Here is a 17,559-nt window from a genome sequence, read left to right on the forward strand (position 1 = left end):
TTGGGTATATATACCTGGGAGTTGAATTGCTAGGTCATATGGCAATTTTGTGTCCAACTTTTTGAGCTAAACTGTTTTCCATAGCACCTGCACCATTTACATTCCTGTCAACACTAAATATTTATGCTGAGATCCTGAACTGACTCTTGGACTTCCAAATTAAATTATGAACAATCTGGAATTTTTTGTTGTAGTTAGGTAACACTAGCATATATTGTTATGAAATTTTTCAAAGAAAAGCTGTGAAACTGGTCCATTTTTAAAGTTTGTGTTTGGATAGTCATAATTTTTTATGTCTGATCTTCAGTCATCTGAACATACTTTTTAAGAACAGTATTTAAGAACTGAATGTGCTCTGTTATTTAAATTATTATGCCTTATGCCTTTCTTGTTTTGTCTTTTATATCTAATATGTAGGTAATATTTTTGAAATATTTAGCCAATTTAGGAATCAAAGAGTTATACAGATTATTTAGAATTGGAGAATCTTTCTGGATAGCAATTTTTAAGTTTTTTTTACTTGACAGTAATTTTACTGTATAAGGAAGTCGGTTATATCCTTCCAGTTTCCAGTACCTCTTTTGTGATGTTTTCTGTTAATGCAGAACTTAAAGTTTTGGCAGCTTAATCTTTTGTTGCTCATTGTTAATGTTTTCAGTTACTTAATACACAGAACTGGCTTTTTCATTTTAAATTACATTTCCATTGATTAAATGTACTTTTTTGGGGGTCACAGAATGTGATAGACCATTCTTGGTGCCTACCAAATTGCTATCCACTCTTCCTTCCAACTTTCTTCCTATTGGAAAGAATCCCAATTTTGTTCTAGTGATTTCTTTTTTTTTTTTTTTTTTTTTTTTTTCTCATGTCCTCTGGGAAGGGAAGCTTCCTCAGCCCCAGGGTCTAAATAATAGTTAATTCTTGTAGAGTTAATCCTGTTCCCCATGCCAGTAATTAGTTTAAGCTGAAGAGCTTCTGTGAGTAGTTTAAACACAGAGTAGTTTATTCTTTCAAGTAAAGCAGTCCCAGAGATAAGTATTCCAGGGTTGGAATCAGAGTTCCTTCCATTTTCCTGCTTTACTGTCCTAGAATGTGAGTGATTTTCTCAAGATTAATTCATGCTCTGAAATGGCTCTCATTATGTCCAGAAGGTATAAAAATCAGAAGGGCAAATGAATTAATTTCCAAAGGTCCCCCACCTCATTGGCTATGCCTAGTTAACATGCCTGTACCTGGTTGCAAGGGAAGCCAGGAAATGTAGTACTTTCGCAGGGTGCATTCCTTCTCTAAATAAAGCTGAGCAAGAAAAAAAGAATGGGCAGTGGATAGCAATGACCAATCTCTGCCACAGCAGCAGTTGTTGAAGGTTAACCAGGTTTAGAGTTCAGTAGCAGCTGTTTTGCAAAAACCTTTATAAGAGAACGTTTCATTCAAAATCTAAACAGTAATATAAGCTAAGTCAAACTTGTTTTCAAGTTCATATCACATGTCATTTTCTTTCATATTCATTTCTGTAGTCATTCACTGCATCACCTCTGGACAATGGGAGCCCACTAAGATCCCAGCTTAGTGCTTTTAATTGTTGTGGTGGGTCCTTAGTATAAGCCCCGCATCACAGTAAGTGAAACTACTTCATGGGAAAATCAGCTTTCTCAAGGGCATTTGTGATAAATCCAAACCCTTGCCAACCCTCCATGTGACTTATGGTCCTCTGCTAATAAATCTCCTTTGATTATAACCCTTGTCTCTTTAGTAGCTGTGTGTGGCCTACTATGTTACACCAGGTCCCTTTGTCTAATACTCACAACCTTTTAGTCCTGCTCTTCATATACCTTACTAATCCATTGCATTATAACTAAGCCAAACTAACCATTTCATTTTTACCCCAATATATTTGCATCATGACTTCCTGTTTTCTGCTCTCCAGATCCTACCTATCCTTTATAGGATTCACACTCAAAGCCCATTTATATTTTTCTCTGTTTTTTTCTGATCTACATGTCTTTTAGAACAATAGCTATTGCATAATGACCTCTAATTATATGTCAGACACTATTGTTGTAAGGCTTTTAATGTTTTCATTTGTTTCATTGTAACAATTATGTGAAGAAGATGTTATTAGACCCATTTTAGAGATGAAGGAAGAACTGAGGCACAGAGACGTACAATAGTTTTCCTAAGACCTGATGCAGAATTCTGATCTAGGCAGCCAAAGTCTATTTGTGCAGTAGCATATCTAATATTCTCACTTGTATTTTACTTCTGTACTTATCTATTCCACTTACCCACCCACACCTAGACATTCTCTTTTTTCTTTTTAATTTTTTAATTATCCTACAGGATCTAGAAAAAATGCTTATTTTATGGAAAAAGCATTACACTCTAAATATTTGCTAAACAAATGAAAAATCTATTATTAGCCAAGTAATCAAATCTCAAACCATTTATGTGATTTTTTTTAAACACTAGACAGCAGTATGTGTAACATTTTCAATAAATTTCCAAAATAAGGATAAGTGGTTTCATTTAAAAGGAAAGAAAAAACTTGTTGACAAAGGAATTTATACAAATGAAGTGTAAAAACGGACAAAGAAATCTGCCCTCCAGTATCAGAAATATGAATGTAGAAGTGTGTCAATTTAAAACTTGTTTTTGTTTTTTAAGTCACTCATAGCAGAGAAATATTTAGTTTTTGTTTGGTTTTAAGGGCAAATAGCCATACCCCAGTAAAACTTGATGTTGGCAGTCAGATGGTCTTGGTTGGAGTTGTTGACATGAGACCACATGACTGTGTCTGTTATGCAATATTGTGTCCGGAATTGGTGGGTTCTTGGTGTCACTGACTTCAAGAATGAAGCCACGGACCCTTGCGGTGAGTGTTACAGTTCTTAAAGGTGGTGTGTCCGGAGTTTGTTCCTTCTGATGTTCGGATGTGTTCGGAGTTTTTTCCTTCTGGTGGGCTCGTGGTCTCACTGGCTTCAGGGGTGAAGCTGCAGACCTTGGCGGTGAGTGTTACAGCTCTTAAGGTGGCGCATCTGGAGTTGTTCGTTCCTCCTGTCTGGAGTTGTTCATTCCTCCCAGTGGGTTTGTGGTCTCGCTGGCCTCAGGAGTGAAGCTGCAGACCTTCGCAGTGAGTGTTACAGCTCATAAAGGCAGTGCGGACCCAAAGAGTGAGCAGCAGCAAGATAATATTGCAAAGAGCGAAAGTGTGGAAGGGGACCCAAGCAGGTTGCCACTGCTGGCTTGGGCAGCCAGCTTTTATTCCGTTATCTGGCCCCACCTGCATCCTGCTGATTGGTCCATTTTACAGAGAGCTGATTGGTCTGTTTTACAGAGAGCTGATTGGTCCATTTTGACAGGGTGCTGATTGGTGCATTTATAATCCCTGAGCTAGACACAAAAGTTCTCTAAGTCCCCATGGAGCACTGATTGGTGCATTTTCAAACCTTGAGCTAGACACAGGGTGCTGATTGGTGTGTTTACAAACCTTGAGCTAGACACAGAGTGCTGATTGGTGTATTTACAATCCCTTAGCTAGACACAGAGTGCTGATTGGTGTATTTACAATCCTTTAGCTAGACATAAGGGTTTTCCAAGTCCCCACCAGATTAGCTAGATACAGAGTGCTGATTGGTGCATTTACAAACCTTAAGCTAGACACAGAGTGCTGATTGGTGTATTTATAATCCCTTAGCTAGACATAGAGGTTCTCCAAGTCCCCACTAGACTCAGGAGCCCAGCTGGCTTCACCTAGTGGATCCTGCACTGGGGCGCAGGCGGACCTGCCCACCAGTCCCGCGCCCATGTGCCTGCACTCCTCAGCCCTTGGGCGGTTGATGGGACCAGGCGCTGCGGAGCAGGGGCAGCGCTCATCGGGGAGGCTTGGGCCGCACAGGAACCCACGCGGAGGGGAGGTTGGGGCATGGCAGGCTGCAGGTCCCGAGCCCTGCGTGCCCTGTGGGGAAGCAGCTGAGGCCGGGTGAGAATTTGAGCACGGCGCGGGTGGGCTGGCAGTGCTGGGGGACTTGGCAGTGCTGGGGGACTTGGCGCCCCCTCCGAAGCTGCTGGCCTGGGTGCTAAGCCCCTCACTGCATGGGGCTGGCGGTGCCAGCCGGCCACTCCGAGTGCGGGGCCCGCCGAGCCTGCACTTACCTGGCCCGCGAGCACCACGCACACCCCGGTTCCCGCCAATACCTCTCCCTCCACACCTCCCCACAAGCAGAGGGAGCCGCTCCGGCCTCGGCCAGCCCAGAGAGGGGCTCCCACAGTGCAGCGACAGGCTGAAGGGCTCCTCAGGCACAGCCAGAGTGGGCGCCGAGGCCAAGGAGGCGCTGAGAGCAAGCGAGGGCTGCCACCACGCTGTCACCTCTCAATATCATGGTGAGTAAAGGACAACTTACGAAGTTTTCAGGACCTTTCATTGAGTCCGTTGTAGAGATAGAATTGTCTTTGAGGTCCTAAGGCTGTGTCTTAATCATGAGTCTCCATAACACAGTCTGTCCTGTACTGTGGTTTTTTAAAACATGGGTATTTTCTTCCTTCCCTACAAAAGGGTAAACAGGAGTTTCTTGATAAGTAAATTAAGCTAACACACAAAGCAACCATTGTAGGAGTTTCTTTGAGGCCTATTTTTTTGATGATAATGAAACTAGTAACATTATCATATGTTTAATTCTATTCCTGCATCAAAAACATACCATGTGTCTTCCAAGCAGATGGTACAAGTGTAGAATTGACTGTTGGTACTTGAATAATAGATATTTTGTTGGTAAATCAGACTCTGTAGAAAACGAGTTAGATTTCATTTCCTTCAGAATGAAAATCATTTTATATACAGTTAAGAGTGTAAGTCACAAACTACCGTTCACAAGTGTACATTCACATAAATATGTGCAATTTTTGTCAATTTAAAAAAAATGTATATTCATCCAAAAGGTTATACTTAGGACCTAGGTAAGGAAACTACAACTAAATTTATATATATGTACACATATATATGTATATATATTTGTATATGTATGCATAAATATTTACTCATAAAGCTTGAGTTAATTTTATATTCATCATATTTATGATTTCATATTCATCAACGTGTTCTTGAATCAGAATTTATTATGCTAGAATTTGAAGATTATCTTTCATAAGGCACAAATTTTTACAAACCTAGTTTTTTATTACTACTGTATATTTAATTATAAAATCAGTAAATTTAAGTTTTCATACTACATTTGTTGCATATATACTCTTTGACTGGAAATTTTTCTAGAACTGTAGTGATTAAGGTGAAAATGTAAAGATTCCATTAAAAGAATCACCACTCAATCTGTTTTTTTCCATCGAGAAAAATTGTCTTTAAGCACCCAAAGATAGAGTTTAAATATGCCAAGGGAGATATAAATATAACCACACATTTCTCCTATAGCTCAGAAGCTGAGATGCCATATGAAAACAAGGACACAGGGAAGAAATAGGATTAGTTTTATTGCTCAAATAATTGCTGCTTTTTAGATTGTATTTCTCATTTTGGTTTGTATTTGGTTGTATGAATGAACTTATTAGATGTTAGTCCAGTCTCCATGAGTACATACTTTCCACCTATTGTGCAAGATAGTTTATATTAACAGATTATTTGAGACGGAAGTACCCATGTCTCTAAATTTTGTTGGTTATGCTGATTGTTCCTAATATGTAGTACTGGAACTACCTGAGTGAGGGAGATTGGGGTAGATCTCTCTGAGAAGGTAACATTTGAGCTGGACCTGAGTAATGTAAATTAGTAAGATATGCAAGTTATGACAGAGTTCAGAAGGAGGAACTTGTGGCTACTAATCTCGTACAAGAAGTGGAAAGAATTTAGAAAGGATTTGGAAGAAATAAGGAGAATAAAAAATGTCTAAGTCTCTTATTAAACTGGCTTTAGAGGGCTAACTTTGTCATTGATAACTTGAGAACTTGATATTTTCAAATTAAATAGTTCTGAATCACATTAGTAAGCAAATGTATTTTAGAAGTTGTCACTCTCTGAGGAGGAAGATTCTAGTGTATGAAGGGCTTTTTCGTTATAAATGGTCTCTTCCTAAGCAGGTGTTTATGGATTCATTTGATTCTTAAATCATTCAACTCTTCCAGTTACTTTTTCTAAGAGTTGCTGTGTAGTGAAATTTCACCTCTAAAAGAAAACCAAGGTGATAGTATGGAGCAACCCTTGAACATTTCTTGGGTAGTGGATGAAAAATATCTGAACTATTATGTCAGTATCAAATGAGGATGACTAGACTAACATTGTGTTTAGAAGTTGTTGGCCCCATACCTACGTCGATTGTCTTCTTTGGTAGCATAGAGTTTATTCTTATACTCTACTTCAGTTTATATAGTGGTTACCTGTGCCGTAAGTTCATGGGATATTTGAAACCTACCTCAGGTAAGCATTAGGTGTGAGAGTTTAATTTCTGTAAGCTGATTTACTCCTTACCTGATTACCAACTTTTAGCAGAAGATAATGAGGATATGAGAGAGAGAAAGACACCATATTTTCAAATTATTTTAAAATTGACTTTTGTAATTAGTGTTACTTTGGTTTTTCTTTTTTTAAGTCATGAACAAATGGTATGTGCTATACCAAAATAAATGAATTTGGAAATTTGGGAAAAAGGGGAAAAGGAGGTTATCATTATCCTTAATTTTTGCCTCTGTTTAAACTTGGGATTTAATAAGCAGTTGTGCTTTTCTCATACTAGTATTTTTCTGATCTGAACAATTTGTATTAAATGACCTAGGCAATAAAAATCAGTAGTCAACTGATGAAACATTTGCATGCATCATGTTGTACAGCACTGTTAGGTACTGTATGGAAAAGAGATTGGTAGAAGATCTGTTTCTTACCCATTAAAAGAACTACTTTGAATATGTGTGATGAGTAAATTGGTACCAATTTATGGTATTCAGAACACCTCAGTGCTGGATTTAGTTGTTTGAACATAAGCCTGTTTACTAGAGTGAATGCTGGGAAACTAGGTTAAGTCAAGGTCAAAGCTGGCACTTTGAAGAACAGAGTGGTCAAAGTTTTAAATGGCACTGAGAAGTAAAGTAACATAAAGGCTGAAAAATTACAAATATCACAATTACATCTTTAGTCATTATCACAAATATTGCTGAGGAATGTGCTGAAACATGTTATTTGGTGGAGAATACTTTGGAGGCCCTCACTGGATTTTTTCTGTGGCTTTTTAATGAAACATTGTTCCTGACGAATAGTATAGAGATAACGTGAAAAGAGAATCAGGATTAATTGAGAGTTAGGATTCCCCTTGATTTAAAGAAGTTTATTAGCTCTCACGAAGTAGTGGAGCATTGATCCCCAGTCTACCTCAGCTTCTTTTCCTAGAACGTGGTTTGGGCAGAATTGAGAAAGCTAAACTTGCCATCAGTGACATTTGGGGAAAACTGGGCAGAATTTTACAAGGAACTTGTGAGAATTGCCCTATTTGTAACCTATTCTTTTCCTTAAATGAATAGTTTCTCTTTAACAGGACATCCTTTTTAAATGTAAAATTTAGATTACATCTTAGATTTGCGCTTTTATAACTACTGCTACCTCTAACTGAAATCGCCTCTTGAAACAGTCAGGTCAGCTGTCAGTTTGTTAAGCCTTTTCCAGATTCCCCCAGGCATTTAGCCATTTCCTCTTCTGTGCTCTACAAATGAGGTTGTGTTATAATGATCTGTTTACAGCTCTTTCTCCTTCTTATTAAACTGTCATTTCAGGCTGTTAGGGCCTTGAGAGTAGGGACCTTATCTTATGCCCCCCTTCACAACTGTGTTTTCCCTGTGGCAGTCCTTCTGTAAACGGTGGCTGTATTAAAGGGCCTGACCTTCACAGGTTCTAGAGAAGCTGTGGAGGGTTGCTGGTAACTTCATAAACCAAACACTTCGTTGACTTGATGCTTGTTAGTATCCCTCATAAGCTTCCAGAGTCTCTTGACACATCCCTGCTGATTCGATGTATTGTTTTTCTCCTGGCAGCCATATGCAGAACCACCATACCACTGTGTGATTATGCAAACATTGTGCTGCAATTTTATTACAAAAATGTCTGCCTTCAAATGGGGTGATTTTATAGCATATACAACAGTGAATACACCTAAACCAGCTCTGCCAGGTTAATACAAAATTCCTTCTCAGTAAGTTTTTAGAGGTGTTTTGTTACAGCTGTCTGATGAGAACAGTGAAGCCTTTATTATATAATAGAAGATCAAATTGATTTGGGGGTAAGGATAGTAAGCTTCCTATATTTTAATCTTCATACAGTGTTTATAGGTTATGGTTTATGTTTTTTATTATCTTTTAGTTTCTCTGATTTATGTTTTTTAAAGGGGGCTGTCCTTGGCTTTTAGAACTGTGGAAAAGTTGTTTCATTGACTTCTTTTTCATGTTTCTGAGAATGGATTTGTTTTCTTTTATTGTATGAGGAGTTTAAACTTGAACATATTTGAAACTAGCAAAGCCTTCACTGAAAAAAATGAGAAAGATCATGAATCACTACTTCTCTAAAACATATGCAAATCCTTCTGGTTATAGCAAACTGTGTTGGCTTGCTTATCTATATTTCAAATTACATGATGAAATAATTTTGTTTTCTCAACTTGAGGTGCTATTTTTAATTTTTGTTACAGCAATTTCATATGAAAGGAATTTGTTTTAGCACCAGTTATGTTGCGTGCTAGATTTAGTTGTAAGACAACTCAGATTGAGGTATCTAAAAATTTTTATATCAGTAGCATTCTAACAAGGTATGTACAATATGTTTTGTAAAATGGTTTGCCCATACACTGTTAAAAATCCCCATTTTGGGTAAAGGGCATGAACTGTAGAAGAAATACAGTCAGCCACTAAATGTCAGTCAACGTTTAAACACTTACAATGTGGTAAGTACTGTTCTAATTGCTTGACATGGTTTTTCTCATACAATAATCAGAAAAATCTCATGAGTATTACATTATTATGTTTATTTTCTGGTAAGGAAATGGAGTCACGGGGAGGCTAAGTAACCTGCCTGTGGTCAGAAAACTGTTGAGAGAAGGAGCTGGGCTTGAACTGGGGTCATCTGACTTCATAGCTGATGTGCTTTTGACCTTTAAGCTGTACTGCCTTCTGTGTGAATAGGCATATGAAGAAAGGTTTAACCTCACTTTAAATTGGAACATAGACACACACAGTTAAAACAGTGCGATGGCTTTCTTGCAAAGAAGAAAAATAATTGTCAGTATTCAATATGAGCTGAGATGTGGGGAAAGGAGAAATTTAATGCACTGAGGTACAAATATACATTGTTACCTCTTTTTGGAGGATAGTGTGTGTAAATGTTGAAAACATGCACGTGTTTTGACCTATCCGTTCCACTTCTGAGAATTATCCTACATAGCTAAACACAGAAAAGCACAAAGATATCTGAGCAGTCATCACAAAAGCAAAGTTAGGAATGTAATTGCTAACATGGAAACCTGTCCACAGCATATTGTTGAGTGAAAGAAAGCATGTTGCAAAACAATATGTATAGTTTTATTTCCTTCTGTTGAATAAATACCTGTTTATATTACAAACTCTGGTTTGAAATGATATCACCACAATGTTAACAACTCTTATCTTTTCTGCTAGTTAGTATACCTTGGTAATCAAATGTCTGGGCAGCGCAGGCACTCTACCTGGGTTTGAATCCTATTTAATCACTTATTAGCATTGTGACTGTGGGCAAATTACTTAACTACTTTGTGCCTTAGTTACTTCAGTAAAATGGAGATGACTACTATAGAATCTATCTTGTTGGGTTATGAGGCTCACGTGAACTTGTACAGTGCTTAACATAGTAAGTGATCAATAAAACTGAGCAACCATCATCATCACTTCTGGGTGGTGGAATTCCAGGCAATTTTAGCCTTTTATATACCTTTTATTGCTTGAATTTTTGAAACAAATATATATCATCTTGGAAAAAACAGGAAAAACTTTTTAGAGTCATTTTAGTTGGTGTGCTTACAGTTTAAACAAGAAATTTGCATTTATTTAGAGCTAAGGTTATTTTAATACTCAGTAAACGTTTTCTTCAGTAACTATTTGCAGCCATATATCTTGGTGTTTTATCCTATGCTATATGCCAATTTTAAGGGAATTGAAATCATATTTTACTCTTATGGCTGGAAGGCATGCATAATCACAACAGATTCTTCCTGGAGGAGCTGGCTTAATTTGCGGCTGCAATGACATGTTTGAATGTGACGTCAGTCTGGTGTCAGACTTCCAGAGTGGCAGACCAGCCTCACAACCACAGTGTACTTCCTCAGTGCTTCATCTCCACAGTGCTCACTGAGAACAGCTCAAAGACAAAGCAGTTGAGTCTTATTTTTACTCCAGTGTCCTTTTTGCCTATAATTGAATATCCTTTTAAGAAGTGATTTTGATGCAGGCTGGTGAGTAATTCTTGTTACTTTAATGTATTAATAATAAATAGCTAATAGCTAAGTGAACAGTAGTCCTTTTCCTCAGTTAATGATCCTATGGCAAATAATCTTTGTAGCTCTGGTGCCAGGCACAATGTCTAGTGCAAAGGATTTACATACTATAAATATTTTTATAAACAAAGTATTGTTTTGTTGTAGAAATATAAGTATATTCATTAGGTTTGCAAATGCTTAAACATTTTAAGATTTGAGCATTGGAAATGTCTTCCTCTTAGTCTCTCCTTAACTTTAGGCTACATGAATACATAGTAGTCACAAATTGCTTTAAAACCTAAAGATTTTTATTTAAAATCTTATTGTTCCTTATTTTTAACTTACTCAGAGAAGATGCTTGATTTGCCCCTAGACCTCCAAAGATAATTAGATGAATAATTCCTCAGATGTTCCTGTGGAGGTACTAACAGTATGCATTATATAATTTTTTTAAGGTATATCAACACTAGTCTAAACTTATTAATAGAAGCTGCTATGTCTTTAATTCTTCAATTATTTGGGCCATTTCGGTGATATGATTCAAAGTAGGAATCTTTATTGACTTAAAATTTAAGAGCAATATAATGGCAGGAGATTATATATTACAGATCATATTTTATTTAGCATTTAAAGAAATTAAGAAGTTTCTTAATTTTTTAAAGAAATTAAGAGTTCTGCTGTTAATTGTAGAGGCCAGGCAAGATTTATTATTAATAATATCAATTCATGTTTCTTTGAATTGTACTATGTAAATTGATTTTGTTGTTTTAAAAGCATTCGTTTAAGAAGTAGGTTATGTTGGGTAAGCTTTTTCTTTTGATTTTAGACATAGCTATTTTGCTTATAAATTCTTTTTCCCTATTTCATAGGGATTAATGATATTATTGTAATTTCATTCTATTTATATTGTACAAACAAAAGCCTATAAAGTCTTACATTTTGCCATTTCTGGCATAATTGTTTTCTTGCATTTTCAGCAGCAGCGTTGTGATTTCAAGGTCTTTTAGAAGAATTTCCAAAGTTTTTTCTTAAAGAATAAAAAGAGAATAGTTTTTTTTCTTATAATTGTGCTACTCTAGTTTTTTGTTTGTTTGCCACTCTAGTTTTCAAGTCTAGATGAGAAAAACATGATATGGAAATTCTTACTAAATATGTTAAATATTTTCACTTCAGTTTTCTGAAGCAGTTGAAGAATGACTTGCTGTACATATTTTTTGTGAATAATATAGTTAGGTATTGAAGTGATCTAAATCAGCTTTTTATATGTAAATGTGAGAAGAATAACAAGTTTTAGGAATTAACACTAACTGCTTCATATTATGACTCCCAGTATATTATACATCTATACTTAGAAGCATAGAAATATAGAAGTAGGGTTTCAAGTTTGCTCTATTTGACTTGACAGTCCTAATTTAAGATCCACAATTTTTTCCTTAAGTTGCAGAATTTTCAGATTCCAACTAAGATTCTACCCAATTTAACTATACAGAGGAATATTTCTGTTCCCTTTTAAAATTTATCTTGAATCCACTGAAAATGTTTTAACATGGCTTTAAGTCTGTATTTTAAACTTAATCGGTAAGTTACTATGGTGATGATGAATTGGAATATTCAGTATACATTTTAAACAAAGATGTTTTTGAGACATTATGACATCATAGGTCATGGGTTGCTACTAAAGTTCAAGTGAGGAGAAACCATTTCAACTTTTTTTTGTATGAACAGGAAATTAAATCTGGCAAAAAAAAAAAAAAAACAATAAAAGAAGAGGGCAATGAGCAGAGCTGTGGGGATAACTTGAAATTAACCTAAAAATTTTACTCAAGAATAAAGCAGTAAAACAGCACTTGTCTGTTTTCCAGTGAATAAGGTATGCTTTGAGGAACACCTTCCACCAATACTATACACTGCTTGAAAAAGTGTAATTGTGCTACTCTTCTTTGTTTGAAATTTAGCCTAGTAAACTCAGATGGAATAGTATTTCTTAAGGCCCTTATAGTCTTAAACTATATTTTTGTTTCCTTGTGGTAGACAGTACAAAACCTTGTATATATAGGATGCTTAATAAATAATTTCAACACGAAGAAATGAATTGGCAAAGCAAGTTAAATACCTGAGGAGGATATCTTGATCTTTGCATTGTAGAGATTCCATCTTCACTCTGATGATCAAAACCTGCTAGTTAACTAGCCTGTTGATAGCATGCCCTGCGTTGTGCTCTGCTGGAAGGAAATGTGTCTCCAGAGTAAAATATTGCCATCACAGTGTCCTGTAATGGCCATTGGATTTCCCCCCATGTCTCTAGTTATTGCCCACTCTGTTCACAATGTCACTGCTATAGGAATTGGGTTACTTACCCTGCTATTCTGGGTTGGATTTCTGTCCCACTCGTGCCTCATCTGCAAGTGAGAAATTTCTCAGTGCTTGAGGGTAATGATTTGTTGACTAAACTGAACCTAAATTAAGTGTTGTTTGCATCACATAAAGTGCATTACTATTTGGGCCTTTTCAGAGTTTTAACAAATATATTATTTTGGAATTGAAGTAAAAGAAAACCTAGGAGGGGAGCAAATACATTGTTTCAAAACTTATATAACACATTTTATATACATAAACATATTGTTAGTCAAAGCCTAGATTTTCAACCACATTTCTTTGTGCCCTAGCCAGCTTCAGTCTGTGCTGAACTCCAGCCACATCTGACTAATCCCGCCGATTCCACCAGGCTCAATTCAAATGGTAGCCACTTCCGGGATGCCTTCTCTGCTCTTTTCCTTTCTAAGCAAGATCAATCCCTAATCGGTTTCCCCTTTGTATTTTGTTTATGGTTACGTGACTCTTCATGTTTGTTTATTTGTATTTGTAATATTATTAAGGCTGTGTCACCAGTGCCTAGCACATATAGAATGAATAAAAGTATTTGTTATGCTACGAGATAGCTATTTTGAAAGAAAGCCAACCGTTTTTTACAAAATCTTTTTGTATCATAGGAATATCATTTGACTTATGAGTCAGCTACTTTTTTATTCTTGAAGAAATTGTTTAAAGCTCATGCAGCATATGAAAATGAATACTGCACGATAAGGAATAAGTGATTAGCAGTTTTTTCCCTTTTGAATTGAACTGTTACTCTGTCAGTTTGACTCTATTGGAAAGAATGTGTTTTATCTACAATAAAATAATTGGATCTCTTCAAATTGTGTGGTAATTTATGTATAGGTTATAATTTGGTTAACTTTCTAAAGTGGAGTGTGACCACACGCAAAAGAGTGGATACTTAAACTTTTTCTAATTTGCCTTTTGCTTCCTTCCCAAAGGTATAATAAACTTCTATATAATGCATGTTACAATAAAATATTACAAATTAGCATTCATTAGGGAGTTTTGTTTTTTTTTTTTTTTTTAAAGACAGGGTCTTGCTGTGGCCCAGGCTGGAGCATAATGGCACCATCGTAGCTCACTGCAGCCTTGAACGCCTAAGCTTAAGGGATCCTCCCACCTCAGCTTCCTGAGTAATTGGGACTACAGGGATGTACCACCTCACCTGGCTAAGTTTTAATATTATTATTATTAATTTCTTTTTTTTTTTTTTTTTTTAAGAGACAGGGCCTTTATTGTCCAGGCTAGCCTCAAACTCCTGGCCTAAAGCAGTCCTCTCACTTCGGCTTCCCAAAGTGCTGGGATTACAGGCTATGTATATTTTTGAATGCCATGTTATTGCTTTTAGATGACAAGAATATTTCTGATTATTGAAATGTTTCTGAGTTAGGGTTCTGCCCAGTTATATTTTGAAAGTCAGTAAGACTTGTGACACAATATTTTTATACAAGTGACTCTGCAACTTTTCGAGTAAGTATTCTTTTAACCCACTAAAATATACCCTGTGAGCATTTTTATTCTGTTATGTGGCTTTATAAGTGCTTTTTCCATATATCATTCAACAGTAAACTTTAACCTTGGATCACATTGTCAGTGTTCCTTATTCATTAAATTATAGTTGTATGCAAGCCATTATACTTCACATTAAAGATGATGTAGAGAGCCAACAATTATTTAAAGCAAGGAAGTGACATAATTTATTTGTTTTTAAGAAATCTGATTCTACTAACACATTCAAGTTCAGCTATTATATGGTGAGGACTCTATTAGATCCAGCTAATATGCCTTGGTGTGTAACCAGATACTTTATCCTTTTAAAGAGGTAGGGGTTTTGTTGTGCTGCTGGTTTGGTTTTTTGGTTTTGATTCCTGTTCTACAGAAAAAAGTTGAAGCTCAGCTTGGAGGATAGACTCAATAGTGAAGAGTCTTGTTACAATGAGGTGGATTCAGATGCTGTTAAGAGAGTCATGTTGTACATGATAAATACATACTGTCTCAATTTTTCAGTTGAAAAATAAATTGTAGAAATAGCTGGGTGTGATGGCTCATGCCTGTAATCCCACCACTATGGGAATCCAAGGCGGGTGGATCACTTGAGGCTAGGAGTTCAAGACCAGCCTGGCCAACATGGCAAAACCCCGTCTCTACTAAAAATACACAGATTAGCTGGGCATGGTGGTGGTGCCTGTAATCCCATCTACTTGGGAGGTTGAGGCAGGAGAATCGCTTGAACCCAGGAGTTAGAGGTTGCATTGAGCCCAAAATCACACCACTGTACTCCAGCCTGCCTGGGTAATAGAGTGAGATTCCGTCTAAAAAAAAAAAAAAGAAAGAAAAGAAAAATAAATTGTAAAGATTAATACATACAATTTTTTTTAAAAAAAAGAGAGTCTTAGAACCATATGCGCCTGCACAGTGGCTGAGATGTTATTAGCAGTCAATATCACTTAATTCTTGAATACTTGGCAGAAAATTACTTTGGCAAATTAGTGTGTACATTTTAAGAATCATATTTCTGTTTTAACCGTATAGTACCAGTTAACCTTCCCATTTTCTTAAATGGTTAAGTTCAGATTCACTCAAATTACTTACAGGTGAAAGAATTATCTAAATTATGTTAAGCACTTTTGCTTTTAATTTATCAAGTGATCTAAAATGTAACTGTGCCATAATACTCGGGATGGATGGGATAGGTACATTTTGTTTTTAACTAGCATGGTGTTAATTGAATCATTCTTACATTACTTTCAAAATTGCTTTAAATTCATTAAAAGGTGTTCATTTTGTAAGTTCCTTTTTTTGTTTTTTGTTTTTTGTTTTTTGTTTTTTTGAGACAGAGTCTCACTCTGTCATCCAGGCTGGAGTGCAGTGGCACGATCTTGGCTCACTGCAGCCTCCGCGTCCTGGGTTCAAGCAATACTCATGCCTCAGCCTCCCTAGTAGCTGGGACTACAGATGGGCACCACTGCACCTGGCTAATTTTTGTATTTTTAGTAGAGACAGGTTTTCACCATTTTGGCCAGAGTGGTCTCAAACTCCTGACCTCAGGTGATCCACCTGCCTCTGCCTCCCAAAGTGCTAGAATTACAGGCGTGAGCCACCGCACCCAGCCCATTTTGTAGATTCTTAATGTGTATGCTGGTTTTATTTAAGAGAGTTTTTAAGAAAGATAACTTAGAAATTATCAGTGAAAAACCAAATCCTAAAACAGGTGAGTTGATACGTGAGCTTTTTATGTTTTGAACATTTAATTTTTTTCCCCTTAATGTTCTTAATTCTATAATAATGGTTTTAGCTTTGTACTTACAGTGTTACATCATACTCATATTTTCTCACTGGGGTTTAAGTCATCTCCTCTGAGTCAAGCAAGATTTTCAGTTCCTGTTGGGTGCAACACATGCTTTACAATTGTTATTATTTGTATTTAAATTATTTGATACCTGTAATGGTAGAAATGTGAGGTAACATTTCTAAATCTGTTTTGGTGGTAATTTTGTCTGAACAGCTAAGAGTAGGAAATGATTGTGAAGCTTCCAAGGATGAGAGGCATTGGGTTTAAAATTAAACTGGAATTGGGAAAGCTTTCATTACTGTGCTTCCGATAGAAATGATCCTGGGGTGATGGTAGGCAGTGAGATGAGAGGAGGAGGGAAGAGGAGCAGTGAGAGAGGCAGCATGTGCATGGCACATCTGCTGTCAGCGGAAGAAGGAAAAGGGCCTCTAAGGAAAGTATGGCTTTATTCTGTTCTAGTGTCGTTGAACAGAAGATGAAAGGCAGAACTGAGAAGTCTCATTGGCTGTGGAAGAGTTGGAGAAAGGGGCAGCTGTTGAAAGGTTGGGATCTGAAAAGGAGAGCAGCTCAAGCCTTGGAGGCACTCCTACTTGGAGTATGACTTCTGGCAACCTTCTAAATGCTATGAGCCTCAGTTTATGTATTCATAAACTACAAATACTAACACCTACCTCAAATGGGCTCTGTGAGGATTGTCAAGGCCATTATATGACAGCTGAATATGTGAGTAGCACTGAAATGCTTGAGGGTAGCTGTTATGGTGGTGATCATAATATTTATTGCTGGAGGTGAGGATGAGTGAGGTTTTCACACCTGATTAATCCCTTCTTTTCCCCCAAGAAATTAGAAATTATCTGTTTTCTAAATGATGAGAGGAGAAAGAATAGAAAATAAAGGGTTAAGACCTTAAGGAGAATTTGTAGATGGTGGGTAAATGAAACATTGAGGTTTGAGCAGGATGTCTGGAAGCAGTTAGTTCTAAGTTAAAGGCAAATGGCATTTAGAACTAAATGTGGGGAAAGGAAATATATACTTTTCATGTTTTACCCCTCAAAAAAAATTACAATCTTTGAGATTGCTAACTCAGTGGTTATTGCTTCACATAAAAAAGACTCAAGAATTCAGTTTCAAGAAAGGCAAAGCACTTTTAATATTTTTCTTTTGTTCTTAAAACATTGCCTTTAATTGTAGGCACAATTTTCTATGCCAGCGTATTTTCAGTTTAAAAATAAATTGCAGAAACAGTCTTTGTGGCAGCCAGATTTCAACAGGATATTTTTCTCCTTTTTATTACAATGAAAGCAAATTAAAAGTTATCTATGTAAAACATTAAGAAATTTTATATTTAATAATAATTTTTAAATCACTTGACTAGCATAGGCTGAATTGATTTAATAACTA

General features: G+C 36.5%; 1 protein-coding gene across 24 annotated transcripts in view; it reads left to right on the forward strand.

Annotated features, from left to right (window-relative positions):
• PLEKHA5 (pleckstrin homology domain containing A5) overlaps positions 1-17,559 on the forward strand; it is a 242,398-nt gene that overhangs the window by 96,286 nt on the left and 128,553 nt on the right. Inside the window, exon 4 of one of the 24 annotated variants that reach the window (XR_008511853.2) lies at positions 16,618-16,700. The exons of the other annotated variants lie outside the window; for them this stretch is intronic. The gene's annotated coding sequence lies outside the window, so the exon portion shown is untranslated. The remainder of the gene's footprint in view (positions 1-16,617; positions 16,701-17,559) is intronic. 24 annotated transcript variants of the gene reach the window in all.

The sequence above is a fragment of the Pongo abelii genome, chromosome 10 (genome assembly GCF_028885655.2).
Source record: "Pongo abelii isolate AG06213 chromosome 10, NHGRI_mPonAbe1-v2.0_pri, whole genome shotgun sequence".
Taxonomy (NCBI): Eukaryota; Metazoa; Chordata; class Mammalia; order Primates; family Hominidae; genus Pongo; species Pongo abelii.